The 18,010-nt window shown below is 38.1% G+C and overlaps 1 non-coding gene across 1 annotated transcript; it reads left to right on the forward strand.

The window, feature by feature from the left end:
* The first annotated feature begins 11,663 nt into the window (after positions 1–11,663).
* LOC136389818 (small nucleolar RNA SNORA5) lies at positions 11,664–11,796 on the forward strand. Its single transcript, XR_010748385.1, has one exon. It is a non-coding gene; the product is annotated as a small nucleolar RNA SNORA5 (small nucleolar RNA).
* The last annotated feature ends 6,214 nt before the right edge of the window (positions 11,797–18,010 follow it).

Genomic DNA, 18,010 nt, shown 5'->3' on the forward strand with positions numbered 1-18,010 from the left:
AATACCAAATGATCCAGCATTTCATTTCTGGGTATTTATCAGTAGAATACAAAACCACTAATTTGCAATAAGATATAAACCCCTATGTTTATTGCAGCATTATATACAGTAGTCAAAATATAGAAACAAGCAGTGTTCATCAATAGATGAATAGATAAAGATGTGGTATGTACCCACAATGAAGTTACTACTCAGTCATCTAAAAAGAAAAAAAATCTTGCCATTTATAACATGAGTGGACCTTTAGGATATAATGCTAAGTGAAAAAGTCAGATGGAAGGAGACAAATTCCATATGATTTTACTTATACATGGAATCTAAGTCAAATAAAAACAAACAGACAAAAAAATTCAAAGATATAGAGTACAGACTAATGTTTACCAGAGGCAAAGGGCATGGGGGAGAGTGTGAAATAAGTGAAGGTGATCGTTTGTATGGTCATGGGTGGTAACTAGACTTACAGTGGTGAGCAGTGTATAGTATACAAATATTAAACTATAATTTTGTACACCTCAAATATATGTAGTCTTGTATACCAATTTTATCACAATAAAAAATAAAGTGATCACTAAAAAAAATTACTCCTCTTTAGAGAGTGTCTATGTCTTTTAGCAACTGTAGCTGTAACACACTGTTAATATACTGTTACATTGCACTAATGAAGATAATGTGAAAATATAGGGGAAAAGGAGCATTTTATATTCTTTGATTATGTTTCAGTTATTTGTGGATCCATGTTTTGAGACTGTGACCATTGTACTTTTTTCTGCATAGGTATATCTGCCTGCATACTTTCTTGCTTCTTTTTTTCTGGGTCCGGTGTCCCTAATCTATTTCTTTAAAATTCTGGTTGTTATTGACTGTACTTTCTCCTATAGAGGGGACTAAGAGGTTAGGGGGATCTCTTGTGAGGAGGAGAAATTCCCTTCCCTTAACTAGAGTAACATTTCAAAATTGTGGCCATGGCAAAATATTTTTCTTTGGCGATCACGCTTTTGTTATGGAGGAGACATTTATGATATCTTACAATGGATATTGCATTCTTTCCAACCCCTTGCCATGGCCCAGAGGGGCTATGTCTTGGCTCTACACTATGAGAATCTGGTGGTTTTTTGGTGGGCAAGCCTCCACTTAGGTGCGGGTACCCCTAAGATTTCACCCCATGAAGTTCTCAGTCAGGCTGGTCAACGCTCAGCTTGTAGAATTTATCAATTTATGGCTTCAATATATATATGTTTCTATCAATTTATGACTTCAGTGACTTTTACTTCAGGTAAGCTGATTTCTATTGTTGTAGCTCTCTACATGGATTCATCTCTCTAAATTTTGGGTGTTTCTTTTTTATCTTATGACCTCAGTTCTCCAATAGCTCCACATAGTCATCAGTATTAAGTCTGCCCAGTTTTTACTTGTTTTAAGGATGGAGATGACTTCTAAGCTCTTTACATGTCAGAGCAGAAAGCTGAAAGCAGAAATGTATTTTGTTTTATTTATTTTTGTTGAACTTACTGGGGTAACATTGGTTCACAAAACCATACTAATTTCAAGTGTACAACTCAGTAAAACATCATCTGCACTCTGCATGGTTAAATTGGTAATAGCAGAAGCTTTCTCCGACAGTGTATGCTTGAGAAAAATTTTAATTTATCTCTCTAGAACTATTCATTTTATGTAACTGTCAATGACAACTCGAGTTTCACTTTATTTCTTCTTAAAGCAGTGCATCTTCATAATATGCTGATACGGTTTGGCTAATGGAGTCAGTTATGAGATTGATCATGTGCATATGAGGAGATTAGGAGATGTGTCTGGACCCAAGTCTCTGTGTTTGACAGAAACCCAGATAATTCTTAGTTTAGCAATTTTTGTTCTCAGACTAGATTATCCTTGAGATATTTTCATCCTTTCTTTTATCTAAAATTGTTTGTTATTCTATGCTCACTGATCACAGAGATTTTTATGTTTTCAGTGAAGCTGAGCCCCATAATGAGAGTGATATTGCTGGATAATTTTCAATCCCTTCTAGCTATTGTCATTCTTCTTTTCCCAGGCTTCTGTGTGTTTCTATCTTCAGCTGAGGTTTGCAGTGATCTAAGCCCTTCTTTTCTTTCCAACTTTGCCTCTTTCTGCCTTTACCAATGCTCCTCTTTTCTTTCATACCAAACACTGTACAAGTATACTAAATATCTCATTATTCCACTTGGCACATTGCTCTTTTACAGTTGCCTGGATTCTAATTATCCATCTCTCCCTCTTTCCCACTCATTTTTTTTTTCTAGTGAGCTCTTATTCACCATTCAAGCCTTCCCTCCATGTAGGAAGTGTTCCCTGATTCCTGAATACCAGTGGTATCCCCCCCCCCCCACCCATGCATTTCCCCAGCTCTACACCTCTGTCCCACAACTTTATCCTTAGGGCAACTGGTTAAATATTTCTGTCCTACAAAAGAATATGGACTTCTTGGGTACAAGACTGATATCTCTCACTTTCTTTCTACTAAAACTTAGCACAGAGTCTGGAGCCTATAGGTGTTCGGCTCACATACTATATAATAATTTATATAATACATAAAACAGTAATTGACAAATAATAAAATCAGTAGTGGATATCATTTGTCAATATGTTTCCAACTCTATTTTCAAGTTTCAAATAAAATCCTCTCTTTTCTTCTCTTTATCTTTTTTTTTTCTTTTCCAAGTGAGAGAAGGGGAGATAAGAGATCCACCCAGCAACCCTGTTTGAGGCCAATGCTTTGCCCATCTGGGGCCACACTCACAACTGAGCCTGAGGCGGAGGCTTCATGGAGCCATCCTCAGTACCCGGGGTTGATGAGCTCAGTGCACTCAAACCAATTGAACCATGGCTGTGGGAGGGGAAAAGATAGATAGAGAAAGGGGAGGGGGAGTGGTGGAGAAGCAGATGGTCACTTCTCCTGTGTGTCCTGACCAGGAATCAAACCTGGAATTTCCACATGCCGGGCCAATGCTCTACCACTGAGCCAACTGGCCAGGTCCTCTTGTCTTTATCTTTTAAACCCAAATAAAATTTTGTTAGTATTAGGAACATAGGATTCTTTTTTTTACTTTATTTTCTCTTCACAAACTGCTTATCACAGAACACAGGCTAAAAGAGTTCACTTAGTTTTAATGTGGGTTTGGAGTCATGGGCTCTTGCCTCAAGTTCCACTTCTGTTTCTGCTTTCAGGTTAAATGCATGTGATTAGAGCTCACTTCATCTATACAATAATCTTCTCACATGTATTTGGCAGACTCTTTGGACTTCTAGTAGGCAGGTCAAGTTTTCTCAATTGGACATAAGTCATAGTTTGAAATTTCCACTTGCGGGGAAACGGAAGTTCTTGGACAGAGTCTTAGTGCTATGTGTTTGCTGCTGGCACTTGTTCTTCTAATATAACATTTTGAGAAACAAACAACAGATGTTGTAGGAATAAGAAATTGGATAATTGAGAACTGAGCTGGTTAATGCCTTTATTGATAGTAGTGATAACAAGCTCCATTTCTCATATGACAACATGTGCTGCATTCTTTTTCTAGGTAAGCACTTTTAAACATGTTTTTATTTAATTCCCACAACATATTTTGAAATAGATGATAGTATTATCCTCAGTTTCCTGAGAAGGAAACCCAGCTCTCTGACCCCAATAGAAGATACAAATTATAAATCTCACAGACTACTATCACCCTTCACCTAAAGATAGCTGCACAGGAATTCCCTTAGCTTAATTTGTGGTTTGTGCTCCTGCCTAAACTCTTCTAATTGCACAATTTCTCTCCCTCACCCAGATTGCAAGTGTAGCTGCAGAGACTGCGACTCTCTGTGTAGAGCGACAGACCAGACACACTGAAAGAACTTTCTTTACTGACAGCTAGAAAATTTTTTCCTCATTGTCTGTCAATGTCCCCAAATGTACCATAACATGTCGAGATCAATGGTACTGAGATTGAGAACCCAACTGGCCAAGAAATCTTTGGGGATGAAGAAATAGCCTTTAAAGATAGATCTCTGCAAGTGGCCCTACCCAACCACCTGTGACAGAAACAATTTTTTATTTGCAGCACAGAAAGACATGAGTTCTCTGTCAAAAACTATATCAGTCAGAAATCCAATTCTAGTTTGAAATGAAGGTGTTTCTCTGCCACCTCAGCATGTCTATAAACAGTGAGACCTGTGTCTGGTTTTAACGTGTATAATTCATTTGTCCTTTGGTGAATTAAAATGTTTGACATTACTGCATTAGGCTGTAAAGCGCAGGAGGATATTAAGTGGATAGTATAAAACTCTGTGATTCATGACAGAGAGGAGTGAATGTACCGTGTTATCTGATCATCAGTGCAGCCAGTTTAGAGCCACTTATCTGCTTCCTTCAAGTCTGGTATATAAAGATAAACTCTCTTCAACATCATATCCTGTAAGTGGTGGTGGATTGTTCTTGGAAGTTTTCTGATTGACAGTTTCTGAGGCTTTACATTGTAATGTTTTAACATATCCAGTTGGGATTATAACACAGTGGTGGTGGTGGTTTTTCAATGGTCAAATAATTAGATTTCTGGAAATGATCTGACTGTAAAGAATAGAGACTTTTTTTCCCCCTTGTTGATAGCACCTTGGTTATCTTTTTTAAAATCTAAATGCTATTGATTTGGTGGATTAAATTTATGACTGTGCAGCATAATTCTTTGTAAATGAATCTCTGTCTTTCCCAAGGGTGGTGCCAAACACACAGGCTGACAGAAAATCATTTAGTCAGAAAGAGAATGTTTAATATTGCCCTGGGGCGCGGCTCAGGTGCTCACTGTCTACATGCTTTTCATGCTGGAAGGAATGAAAAGTGATGTCTCCAAAAGTAAAATATTCTGCTGTAACTGAGCCTAGGATCAAGAGATAAGAGTTTGTGAGAGCAGATAAGGCCGGGTCAGTTGGAGGTTTCCCCTGAGGGGTGTTTGTATTTATTTGAGAAAGTGGAAAAAGGGAGGGGATTTTCCTTATTCTTCATAATCAGATTGAAATCTGGCCTCCATGCAGGTGAGCCATAAATAGATATCCGAAAAGCTGCTCTTGCGGAGGGGCTTCTGCTCCTGCTGGACACACTCTCGTTCCAATTACATCAGAAATGGTAAAAATCAATGGAAAGTGATGCCTCTAAAGGTCAAGAGTGAAAAGGAGTTGAGCATTACAATGATTTAGAGCACCTGCAGAAAATAGCTCAACAACTATTCAGAGATCAGGTGAACCACTATTGTTTTTTAAAGGTTGTCCTTGATGAGTCTCGGGGCTGAGGGTGAGAAGGCTGAGACTCTCGAGGCAGAAGGAAGCATCCTCCAGAAGCTTATCCTGATTGGGAACCAGTGTTAGGAGCAGCGCTGTAGGCTGCAAAGCCATGGGGAGGGAGGATGAGAACTTAAAACCTCACCTAGCTGACCCTGTCTTCAAGCTGCCGTCTCCTTGCAGTGAGTTAGCTGTTTGTGTGCCACGGTAAATTAAAATGCTTTACTTCGCTCTTGATGACTTCCTACCCCCTTATCTCCTTTTAATCTTAGCAATGTACATTAGCCAGATAATAGAAGACTATACACATTTTAATCTATTTATTGCCTTTAATTTTCTAGACTTAACCTATTAGACCACTAAAATGTAACTTTTTTTCTTTTAATTATCACCTCTCACCTGGTATAAAAATGCTTGAGAAATTAATAACTAAAAATTTGGTACAAAAATTATTGTCTCTTGTGACTGTGCATGACCTGCTACCTTTAGGTTGATTAGCCAGTAAGCTATAACAGTGAAAACAGTTCCTTTGAGCAAAAAGATTTCACACTTATGCATCCTTGAGAACTAATGTTCTTATAAAATATGTTTAATTTTTCACAGGCCAATTTATTCTTGGAAAATCATACGCAAAGAAATGTTTCCCTCCCCTTTGGAAGTGGGTTTATATTGTCCAGTGGAACTGCCTTTTGCCTTCTGGTATGGGCCCCTTTTCTCTGTGGGTTTTATGATATCTTTCTGCTTTCTATCTCAACCCTACTCAGCATTAATGTAAACATTCTAAATTATCACCATCAGTGTGTTTGGGGACTTGATTTTGAACATTCTTGGGTGTCAAAGACTTTGATCTTAATAGAGCAAACGTTGTTGTTTTAAATTGTTATATTAATAGTATCAGTTTTACACTTCTAGCTATTCTGAGGCATTTAGAGAAGCTACGACCATACTTGTGGCCTCAGAAAGCTTAAAAGGAGTGAGAAAAATGTTGGGAACTTGTGTTCACAAATAATGATGGCAGAACTAAAGAAAAGAAAGAATCATTCAAGGTAAATAATAACGCAACCACATGTCCTGGTTTGCCTAGTCTGGTCCTATTGTAATTATTAATAGCATTCTTATTCACTCTCAAATGTATACTGATTTGGATGATTAATTAATTAAACACCCTAAATTTAAAAATAACGTGATCAAACAGGTACTTTGTTAAGTTTAGATCAGTCAGTGACTTTCGTAGGCTCTTTCAATTGAAACTTCAAACACCTAAATTTACCCAGATAATATGAATACAACTTATCAAAGAGGACACACCTGTGTAACTAGAATTCATAACAAAAATGACAACATTGTCAACACTCCAAAAAACCCCTTCATGTCATCTCCTAGTGTTCCCCCTCCATCGAGGGACCCACCATCTAAACCTCGTCAGCGTTACATTTGTGATAGTCTTCTACGTGGTACATGCAGCTAGTTTTTACTGATGAATAGTATTCCATTATTCAAATATACTACAGTTTATTTACTTATTCTATAGCTGATAAAGTTTTGAAAGGAGAAGCAACCATCTGCTTCTCCACCCATCCCCCTTCTCTTTCTTACTCTTTTTCCCTCCTGCAGCCATGACTCGACTGGCTCGAGCGAGTTGGCCTTGGGCTGTGAGGATGGCTCCATGGCCTCCAACTCAGGCACTAAAAAAATGGCTCCGGTTGCAACAGAGCATCAGCCCCTGATGGGCAGAGCATCGCCACCTAGAGGGCTTGCCAGGTGGATCTCAGTTGGGGTGCATGCGGGAGTCTGTCTCTCTGCCTCTCCTCCTCTCACTAAAACAAAACAAAACAAAACACACAAAAAAACTACTTTAAAATATCAATATGGCTTTGTGATAAATTAGATATTGGGTGATTATAAGTAGATCACTTCAATAAAAACAGTCTTATTCATAATCCCCTTTTATAGGAATACCCAGGACTTTTGGAAAATGATAGAGGAGAAACTCATAGATAAAATAACAATGTCAAATTCTCCATTATCTTGCTTTTTTACGAATAGTATCTTCTCATATTTCAGTATAGACAGACTTGTGATTGATTGCTAAAGTCACATGTATAAACTGACCTGTCAACAATTTAAAATGGAGTTCTTTCATGAAGCCAGAAAAGAAAAGAGATGTATTCATTTGCTCTATTTTTAGTCATGACTGCTAATGCTTAGGACCTTGTGAAATTGACAAAGGCTAGCTAGGCTGGGTGAACATAAGTTTTTGTTAAGTTTGCTGTGAATCATTTGTGGGGATATGAATCTCTTCTCACTGATCTGATATCTACTGACCCGAGTTATGATTTAGATTCCATCTTTAACCGTGGGCAGAGTAAAATCATATGAAGTCAGAGAGAGAAAGATCTGCCATGTAAAGAACTGGGTGCCTTGGGGTACTTACCCTTTGGAGTCTGTTTCTTCACAGAATTGAAACATAGGGGATTAATAATATATAGCATTTAGAAAAAAAAAATGTGTAGCAAAATTGAATGGGACTATAGTTAAACCAAAAATACCTAAGAAGAAGCTTAAAGGATAAATCAGTGACACCAGGAGAAACTGCATACAGGGCTCAGGAAGGGAGTCGGGGAGGGGATAGGCTGTGCTGTGACCCAGGTAAGGAATTTGGTGTCTGCTCTAGTTCAGTACCCACTGTTCCATACCTCTCCTATCAGTAGTGTCTCAGGATAGTTAGATATTCAGAGAGGGAATGTGTAGATTCTAGGAACTCTGCAGATGATCACAGAAAAAAAAATTAACTTATTAGGGTAATGTGGGGTAATTACTAAATTTTGCTGTTATAGACCAAATGTTTCTGTCCCTCCACAATGTTCACATATTCAAATCCTAACTCCAACTGTGATGGTATTAGGAGGTGGGGCCTTTAGGAGTAAATTAGGTTATGAGGATGGAGCCCTCATGGGTGGGATTAGTGCCCTTATAAGAAGAGACATGAGAACTTTTCCTCTCTCTGCTCTCTGCTATGTGAGGATATAACAGGAAGTCAATCTTCTCCAAGTTAGTGAGAAAGCTCTTAGCACACACTGAATCTGCTGGTGCCGTAATCTTGGACTTTCCAGCCTACAGAACAGTGAGAAGTAAGTGTTTGTTGTTTATAAATCACTCAATCTGTGGTATTCTGTTATAGCAACCAAGATGACTAGATAGGTTGACTTGACTCTGGACCACTGTAAAACCTACTTCTGTGGTGGAGCAGAAAGATACACCAAAAGTAAAACTCATTAATTAAATGTCTTGTTTCTTTGTATCTTTTTCTGCTAACTCAAAAAAGAGAAGCGTAAATATTTCTGGAAGGATCTATATGCTAATATACAGAGTTGTCATGAGGACTAATAACTGAAATATTATTTGAAGCAAGAATAAATAGAGAATCTAAGACTACTCTTGGATTTCTGACATATGTAACTGAGTAAGTAATAGTAGTCAATCAGTTGAGAATAGAATATTGGAGAAATAGGAAGTTTCATAGGTAGGATGGGAAAAATAAGTCTTACTTTTGAATTTAAGGTATCTGCAACAGGAAGTGTATTAATAAAAAAGAAGAGAATATACATAAAACTGGAGATTGACTGTCAAAAAGAAGAGTGTGATGTGAAAAGTAGAGTGGGCAAAGGCAGGTCTTAGGGGAATTCCCAGAGTAGGCAAAAGAACACAAAACTCAGATGTGAGTGAGTGATAGGAAATGTACAGGGGAGTCAGATGAGAGAAAATTCAAAGAAGTTCAGGTGGAAGTGTTTCAGAAGAAATGAGTGCTCAACTTCGTCATATATATGAAGACCTTTGTGCCATAGACAAAACAAATTTCAACTAGTGTAACAACTAAGTCTTAAAGCTCTAAGAAAATAGAGAAGAATAAGTTTCTGATATTGAGGTGAGAGTGGATGCCAAACATCCTAAACTATAAAAGAAAAGAGTATAAATAGTTAGACTTCATTAAGGCTTCCAAAAAAGGTAAAATGTAAAGGTGTCTGTTAATTTGGCATTGTGCTTATTGGGTCTTTTTGCCAGAGAAGTTCAATGACTTTAGCAAACTAGAGGAGGCCACAGAGTGAAGGAAGGGTTAATTTTTTGAAGGAGGCAAACATGAGCATATTTATAGAACAAGAGGAAAGGTCAACAGAGAAAATTTCAGGATAAACATATCTTTAAAGATAAGTTAAATATTAGAACAATTACATAATTGAGAGAAATAGACATTTATTAAAAGAGGACTTTGCTTAATAGAGACATTAGAGGCTGTTCAAGGCTTTATGGAATTGCCTGCTATTTGATGTTAAGTCTATAAATAGGAAGAATGATTTAACCCAGAGCAACATGGACACAGTATTTTGGGTTGGGTTCCTCCAGAAGTGGACCTCAAACAAGGATCTGAGATAATTTGGGAGATAATCCTAGAAATAACTGAGAGTGAAGTGGGAAAGTATAACAAAGAGGGCAGGACCCCCCAAAAGGTGTGCATTATCAAGCCAGCTACTACTATGGACAATTGGAGCTTAACTCTGCTAGAGAACTCAGGGAGATAGTATATAAAGAAGGTTCATAATTTATCTCAACTCAGGAGAGAAGAAGCTGGAGCATTTATTTAACAAATCCTTGTCCATTCGGTATTGAGAGCCCTTCCCAGAGCTTTAAGTCTTCGGGCACTGTGTGTGCTCTACACGCAGGCAGAGCCTGAACCTGCAGTTAGAAACAAAATGACAGGCATGCAACATAATTGAATGACAAGATAACCTGGAGATGTTTTCTTTGAACATATGTACTCTGATTTATTAATGTCACCCCATTAAAATTAATAAAAATTTATTTTAAAAAAAGAAATGAAATGCTGATACAGAATCTTAGGTGTCAGCATTACTGGGTAGAAGTGCATCTCTGGAGGCTAGGGGTGAGGCACTGACAGCTACAGGTGGGTGGCCCAGGAAATGACCCCCAAGTACAGCAATGGACCAGTGCACCGTTATGGCACATTTCTTCAGTTTACTGGATTAATTTATAAAATGGGTGGTGTCTTAGTCTGCTAGGGCTGCACCACACACTGGGTGGCTTAAACCATAGAATTTTGTTTTCTCACTGGAGGCTTTAAGTCCAAGATCAAGGTACTGGCAGGGTAGTTTCCCTCTGAGGCCCCTCTCCTTTGTATGCAAATAACCTTCTCTTGCTGCCTCTTTACATGCCTCCCCCTGTGTGTGCACAACCCTGGTGTCTCCCTGGGTGTCCAAACCTCCTTCTCTTATAAGGACACCAGTCAGATTGGATTAAGGCTCACCCTGAAGGCTTCTTTTAACATAACCACCCTCTTTAAAGCTCCTACTGCAAAAGTAATCACATTCTGAAGTACTTGGGGTTAGGATTCAACATATGAATTTTAATGGGACACAATTCAGCCCATAACAGGTGGACTAGTTTGGCAGTACCTAAAATATATTATAATACCAGTGTTGCTTTTAAACTCCTTTTCCATAGCTCTATAGCAAGCCTCTGACAATTTTGATCTTTAAGCCTCCTCTCCCAAATGCTGTTTTCATCTGAATGTGATTTAATTTTCTTTTATTGATGCTGCAGTTAACTCTTAAAAGCCCAACCCTGGTAAGAGGTTAGCATTACCATTTTGTGATAATCATCAAGCACACACCCTCCTGTCAAAAGGAATGCTCCCACCATGCTAACATTTCTCCCTGCATACCCGCAGCTGCCGCGAAGGGGCAGTGCTGTCTCGTGCATCAGGCTAGAAATGGCCACGCAGGGGATTTGACATTCTCAGCTCTCTTCTGAAAGCCCAAAGCAGGTCACTTCACCTCTCTGTATCTCAGGTATCCACATTTCAAAAATAAGCGAAACTAGTCTCCATCTGAGAGATGTGTGGCAAGAACAAATCAAAAGAGGTAGACAATTTGAGTATATAAGCATCAGAGTGAGAAAAGTATACTATTATATAATGAGTTTTCAGCTAATATCCTAATGATTTTGACAGACACAAAAGATTAGATTTTATGATGTGGACCATATACTCCTGAAAAATATCTCAGTGTTGTGTTTTCAGATACCTGGGAAGAAGCAGGAAGAAATATTCAAATTACTCAGTGAATTTCTAGGCAGACCAAGTATAAACTACAGATCTAAGAGATATGCTTTTCTCTTATATACACTTATCTACACATACACTTTTTCAACTCTATGTAGGTATTGTCGAGCCAAGTAAAACTTTAGAAAAAATTTACTATATTAATAATAGTTTAGATATTACATACAATTCAATTAGTGTCTAAGGAAACCACAACTCTTAGGATTAGTCAAATATTTTGACTTTACGAAGGGGCACTTATTGCAGCTGAGTCAAACTCAGCCCGGCCCCATCATAGCAGAGCCGGCCCAGGTGGCTGCGATGGCAGGCCCTGCTGGGCATGGGCTCGGTGTCACTGCACTGGGGTCTGGGATGAAGTTTGGCTGCTAACATGGAGGGGAAAGAAAAAAAAGAAGGGGCACTTATCCATGAGATCCATAGCTCTAAAATTTAATTTTTACTTTGGCAATTAGTTACCATCATCTGAAACATCTTTAGTTTTGTTTAGAAAATCTGACTGAATGCAGGTTGTAATGATGACGCTTTCCGAAAGGTTTTCTGGTCACATTCGTATGGCAACACGTTCAAGTTCTCATTGCTTCTCAGTTTCTGCTAAGGGAGAATTTCTAAACTCGAGATTATTCTGCCCTGCTTCTGAGGATACTGATTTGTAAGTGTAGCATCTTGAATGATTGTGTTGTCTGTCTAGGTTTGGGAACTACTATGTTAGACTGCTTGCTTATCAATTAATCAGTAAGTATTCACTTTCTATTTAAAACCACATGGTTTGCAAAGAAGACTTACTTCTTGTCTTAAAGAAGCTAATATTCTCTTTAGTGAAACAAAACGACCTTGTTTAAGTTGCTTGTTATTTTTAACAAAGATTTATCTAGTGCCTTCTAACTATAAAGTATTGTTATGCACCATAGCAAATAAAGAGCTGATTTGTGCTTTGGCATCAGTGAAACACAGGCATGCTCCCAAAATAATCTAATCAAGTCAGAGCTGAGGATTGTGAAGCACAAATGCTGAATATTACTGATGATTTGTAGACCTAATCAGCCATGTCCTCCAAGAGCCCCAGCTGCTACTTGGGAAGAAGGAAGTCCTTCTGCAATCAACCCCTTAGGTTGAATGTGAGTCTGGTTTTTGATTTATAAAAAAGACAGTAGAGCAGCACCATTACTCTTGATAAAACAAAGTTGCTTGTTTGTGGTTACTGACTATATTTGGATGTTCAAGGGGTTAGGGCCAAACATGCAGCTGGTTAAATAAATGTTCTTCATGGTAATCTATAGATAGAAACTACTCGAGAATTTTTTTTTACAGGATAGGCCTTGGAATAGCAATCTGGTTTCAAGGGTAGGGTTGATCTTTTTTTATTTATTTTTTTTGTATTTTTCTGAAGTTGGAAACGGGGAGGCAGTCAGACAGACTCCCGCATGCGCCCGACCGGGATCCACCCGGCATGCCCACCAGGGGGTGATGCTCTGCCCATCTGGGGCATTGCTCTGTTGCAACCAGAGCCATTCTAGCACCTGAGGCAGAGGCCATAGAGCCACCCCCAGCACCCAGGCCAACTTTGCTCCAATGGAGCCTTGGCTGCAGGAGGGGAAGAGAGAGACAGAGAGGAAGGAGAGGGGGAGGGGTGGAGAAGCAGATGGGCGCTTCTCCTGCGTGCCCTGGCTGGGAATCAAACCTGGGACTCCTGCACACCAGACCGATGCTCTACCACTGAGCCAACTGGCTGGGGCCGGTAGGGTTGATCTTAAAGTGGCTCTCAAGAACTCTGGTGGGGCTGAGAATATATCTTACATACAATCTAATAAGCCAGCTTGCTATAGTTTCATGGATGCTGGAAGAGAGAACAAGACACCTAGTATAGACAGGGCTTTGTTACCCACTGTGCAGCAAACCACATGAAATATGTTTGTATAATTTCCTTTTGTTCCCCATGAAGGTGATAGGAAAGGGCCCAGAAAGAGGCTGCCTGTGTTCTGGGTTTCATCACACCTGAGGAACCTCAAGTTTGCACAATTCAGATATTTAATAGCGGACTGCAAGCAAACCAGCCTTTTGTTCTGAAGGAAGGTAATATATTTATTATGCTGGGCAGTAGACAGACTTACCCTTTACCTCCAGAGAACTCACTGTCTCTGTCTTCCATGGATGTTCACTTCACAAATGGTCTGGGAAGGAGAGCTTGGAGCAAAGATTATCAGTGACTGCTCACAAGAAGTGTAGAAACAAGGGAGAGACCCAGAGAGAATTGCCTTCCAGGAGCTTTACATTTTATAAAGCATAATACTCTCACGCGGCCTATATTTACTTTAGGATGATTTTTGAAGGGCTAATGGTATGGGTAGGAGAAAAGTATTCTCTTATTAACCAACTACTTGCACTGACAATAACTAAATACATTCACTCTGTTCCAGTAATTATATTAATTGAGTTATATATACAATAGAATTTAAATGTTCCAAATGTTTCAGAGATTTGATCCTGCTCAGCCTTTACCAAGTCATCTTTGATAGGTGCAAATTCAGTCCCTGCTAAATGCCTGTGAGGCAGGAGCACTTTATCCTATATCTTATACATTCATTTTTTGAGGGCTTGTTTTGACTGGACATTGTATTTGATTGGAGACACAGGTAGGAAGAGGAGACCTTTTAGTCAAGATTTCCTTTAGTGAAGGAGAAAGTAAGCACAGGCTCCAGTGATATCAAAGAGAAGGCTACCCAAATCACAGCTAATTTTAAGGAAAATCTTGTTGGGAAGAGGTGAGTTTTTAATTGGCTCTTGAAGGATGTGCATTGTCAAGGAAGTGGTAGAGAGAAGAGTCTAAGAAGAAAGAATAATGTGTGCAGAAACATGGACAGGAGAAAGTGAGGTAAATTCGGGGAACATCTAGTCATTCTGGACTGTTGGCACACAGGTTGTGTGTGGGTGAGAATTGGGAGGGGAAGCTGCAGAGTAGGCAGGCATCAGAATATGTGGAGATACATGTCAAGCCAGAAAGTTTAAAAAATCTATGGTTAAGCTTTTTAGAAATTTGGTGATAAAATCATATCTAAATTTTAGAATAATTCTTCTGTTAGTTATGTGGAGACTTGATTAAGGGAGGGCTGGAGTATAGATTAGAACATTAGAAGCAGGATCAAAAGCCTTGGAATGCTATTATAGTAATCAAGATCTAAATCAAGGGCATGTCGATGGGCATGGGGAAAGATGGATTAAAGGGATATGTAGGGAGAGAATTAATAGGCCTTGATGATGGATTCAGTAGAATGTCTAGGATGACTATTGTTTATGTGTGATGGTGATAAAGAGAATGTGAGTTTATTTTGAACATATTGAGTTTGTGCTGGGTGGAATATAAATTAGATCACTGCAGAGAAGAGACGCAGAGGGTTAAGAATGAAATCCTAGATTACACCAATGTTTAAGGGAGAGCTGCAGTTGTTAAAAATTCTGTATCATTTTAACTCCTGGAAAATAGATGTTACATGTACAACTATCACTTTTCCTAAAATAAAAAGGAAAACAAATAATAAGACTTTGAACATGTTTTCTCTGCACTTCTTAAAATAATGATATCCTTGAGGATATGTCATTATATGTAGATAATATTGTCAATGTATGTGGTTTTTAACACATTTTACCAAAACTGGATGAAGACTTAAAACTCTTAGAAAAGGAAAAACTATATAAATTGATTTTTATAGAGAAAACATTTAGAAAATTATTTACTTTTATGTAATTGATGTGTTATAAAAAAGAGTAGACTTTAAAACTATAAAATAGAGCCATTTGCTAAAAGGATATATATTGTGCTGTAGGAAAAAGTAGGTTCTTTTCGAAATATACTTATTTTAACTTCAAGAAAATCTATTTTGATAATGATTACTATTTTTTTCTTTAGACATTCATTTAAGGAGTTTTTATTATTATGGTAAAATGACTTAATGTATAAAAAAGCATTCTCATAATAGAGCTATTTATCTGGAAAGGTTAGCATACTATTAAATTTTATTGTGTTCTGTAATACATTCACTAAACTGTGTTATTTTAACCAGGTTGTTATTTAAACAATTTAAGCAAGTGATAAGAATAATTCCTGGAGTTGTAATGAGAATTATTGGCCTTTTCAGTATATTCTAAAGTCAATAATATTTCTTGGTCAGTAAAGTTATAATATGATGTTCTGTGTCACTGTCAAGCAATGGCATTTAAAAATATCTCCCATGCTCTTATTTTCCAACCCTACAAAAAATTTTTTTTAAAAATTGATGATAATTGTACTGGTGTGGGTGTGAGAAACCTAACCCTTTCACCCATGGTTTATGAAAATGTACAATCTTTGTGAAGAATGATTAGTCAACATTTATCAAAAGATCATTTAAGTATATTACCTTTGACCCATAAATTGTACTTCTAAGTAATAACTAATAGAATTGTTGGACTATTATGTAGTTTTATATATAAAATTGATCATTCTATATATTTTGTGAATACTGGAAACATCTTAAAATTGTATCAAAAGAGGGATGTTGGCCCTGGCTGGTTGGCTCAGTGGTAAAGCATGGGCCTGGCATGTGGAGTCTCAGGCTCAATTCCTGGCCAGGGCACACAGGAGATATGACCATGTGCTTCTTGACCCCTCCACCTCCCTTCTTTATCTCCCTCTCTCTTATCCTCCCACAGCCATGGCTCAAACAGTTCAAACAAGTTAACACTGGTTGGCTCCATGGCCTTGCCTCAGACACTAAAATAGCTTGGTTGTAGAGCAACGGAGCAGCAAACCTGATGAGTATCACTGCCTAGTGGGCTTGCTGGGTGGATCCTGGTCAGGTGCATGTGGGAGTCTGTCTCTGCCTTCCTGCCTCTCACTTAAATAAATAGAGAGAGAGAGAGAGAGAGAGAGAGAGAGAGAGGTGTTTAAATGATTTTTAATATCTACATGATAGACTTACTATGCAATTTTTAAAGATGATAAGGACTAAGTTTATTAGAGAGGTGTCATAATATATTGCTTACTGAAAAAAATAACATTTAAAATAATCTAAATAGATGGGTCCCAATTTATTTAATTTTGAGCCCTGTTGCTTCAGAGAACAGAAGTTTAATAGAAAACTTATAATTTAATTACAATGTGGAATGCATGTTCTCAATGTACAGCAGAATATCTTCAAAGCCCATCTCTTCCAACTGACCGATACCTGGTCACTGGTCTTGGGTAATGATTGGTTCTTAGCTCCCTTTAGCCTTATATTTGTATTTTGGATTTCTTTGAAGCAAATCACATGTTTTATTCTTTCAACTTTGCTTCTCTCTGTGCATTTTCCAGTTTTTGTGTCAGAAAAGCCTTGAAAAGACTGGGAAAGTTTAGTATCTGTGATTACAAAGATAAACTTCTGTTTTGGTGGAGTGTGGAATGGAGAATGAGCCAAGAACGCTTCAAAGCTAATAAATTTAGTGTAATCTTATGTGATTCAAACACCATTTATATAGCAACACATACTATATAGAGTCTAAAAGGAAATTAAAAACAGCTATTCCAATTTTTTGAGGAATCTCCATACTGTTTTCTACAGAGGCTGCACCAGTCTGCAATCCCACTAGCAATGCAGGAGGGTTCCCTTTTCTCCACATCCTCACCAGCACTTATTCTGTGTTGTTTTGTTGATGAGCGCCATTCTAACCGGTGTGAGGTGATATCTCATTGTGATTTTAATTTGCATTTCTCTAATGATTAATGATGTTGAGCATTTTTTCATATGCCTATTGGCCATCTGTATGTCCTCTTTGGAGAATTGTCTATTCATTTCTTTTGCCCATTTTTTGATTGGATTGTTTGTCTTTCTGGTGTTGAGATTTACAAGTTCTTTATAAATTTTGGTTATTAACCCCTTATCAGACATACTGTCAAATATGTTCTCCCATTGTGTAGTTTGTCTTTTTATTCTGTTCTTATTGTCTTTGGCTGTGCAAAAGCTTTTTAATTTGATATAGTCCCATTTGTTTATCCTGTCTTTTATTTCACTTGCCCGTGGAAATAAATCAGCAAATATATCGCTGCGAGAGATGTCAGAGAGCTTACTGCCTATGTTTTCTTCTAAGATGCTTATGGTTTCACGCCTTACATTTAAGTCTTGAAAATCGAACTGCCTTTTGACCCAGCCATCCCACTTTTAGGAATATATCCCAAGGACACCATAGAATGGTTCCAGAAGGAGAAATGCACCCCCATGTTTATAGCAGCATTGTTTACAATAGTGAAGATCTGGAAACAGCCCAAGTGTCCATCAGAGGACGAGTGGATTAAAAAGCTTTGGTACATATATACTATGGAATACTACTCAGCCATAAGAAATGATGACATCGGATCATTTACAATAACATGGATGGACCTTGATAACATTATACGGAGTGAAATAAGTAAATTAGAAAAAAACTAAGAACTATATGAACCAGTGCATAGATGGGACATAAAAATGAGACACAGAGACATGGACAAGAATGTGATGGTAACAGGGCATGGGGTGGAGGAGTGGGGAAGGGGTGAGGAAAGAGAGGGAGGGAGTGGGGGGAGGGTAGGAGCACAAAGAA

The sequence above is a fragment of the Saccopteryx leptura genome, chromosome 1 (genome assembly GCF_036850995.1).
Source record: "Saccopteryx leptura isolate mSacLep1 chromosome 1, mSacLep1_pri_phased_curated, whole genome shotgun sequence".
In the NCBI taxonomy this organism is placed as follows: Eukaryota; Metazoa; Chordata; class Mammalia; order Chiroptera; family Emballonuridae; genus Saccopteryx; species Saccopteryx leptura.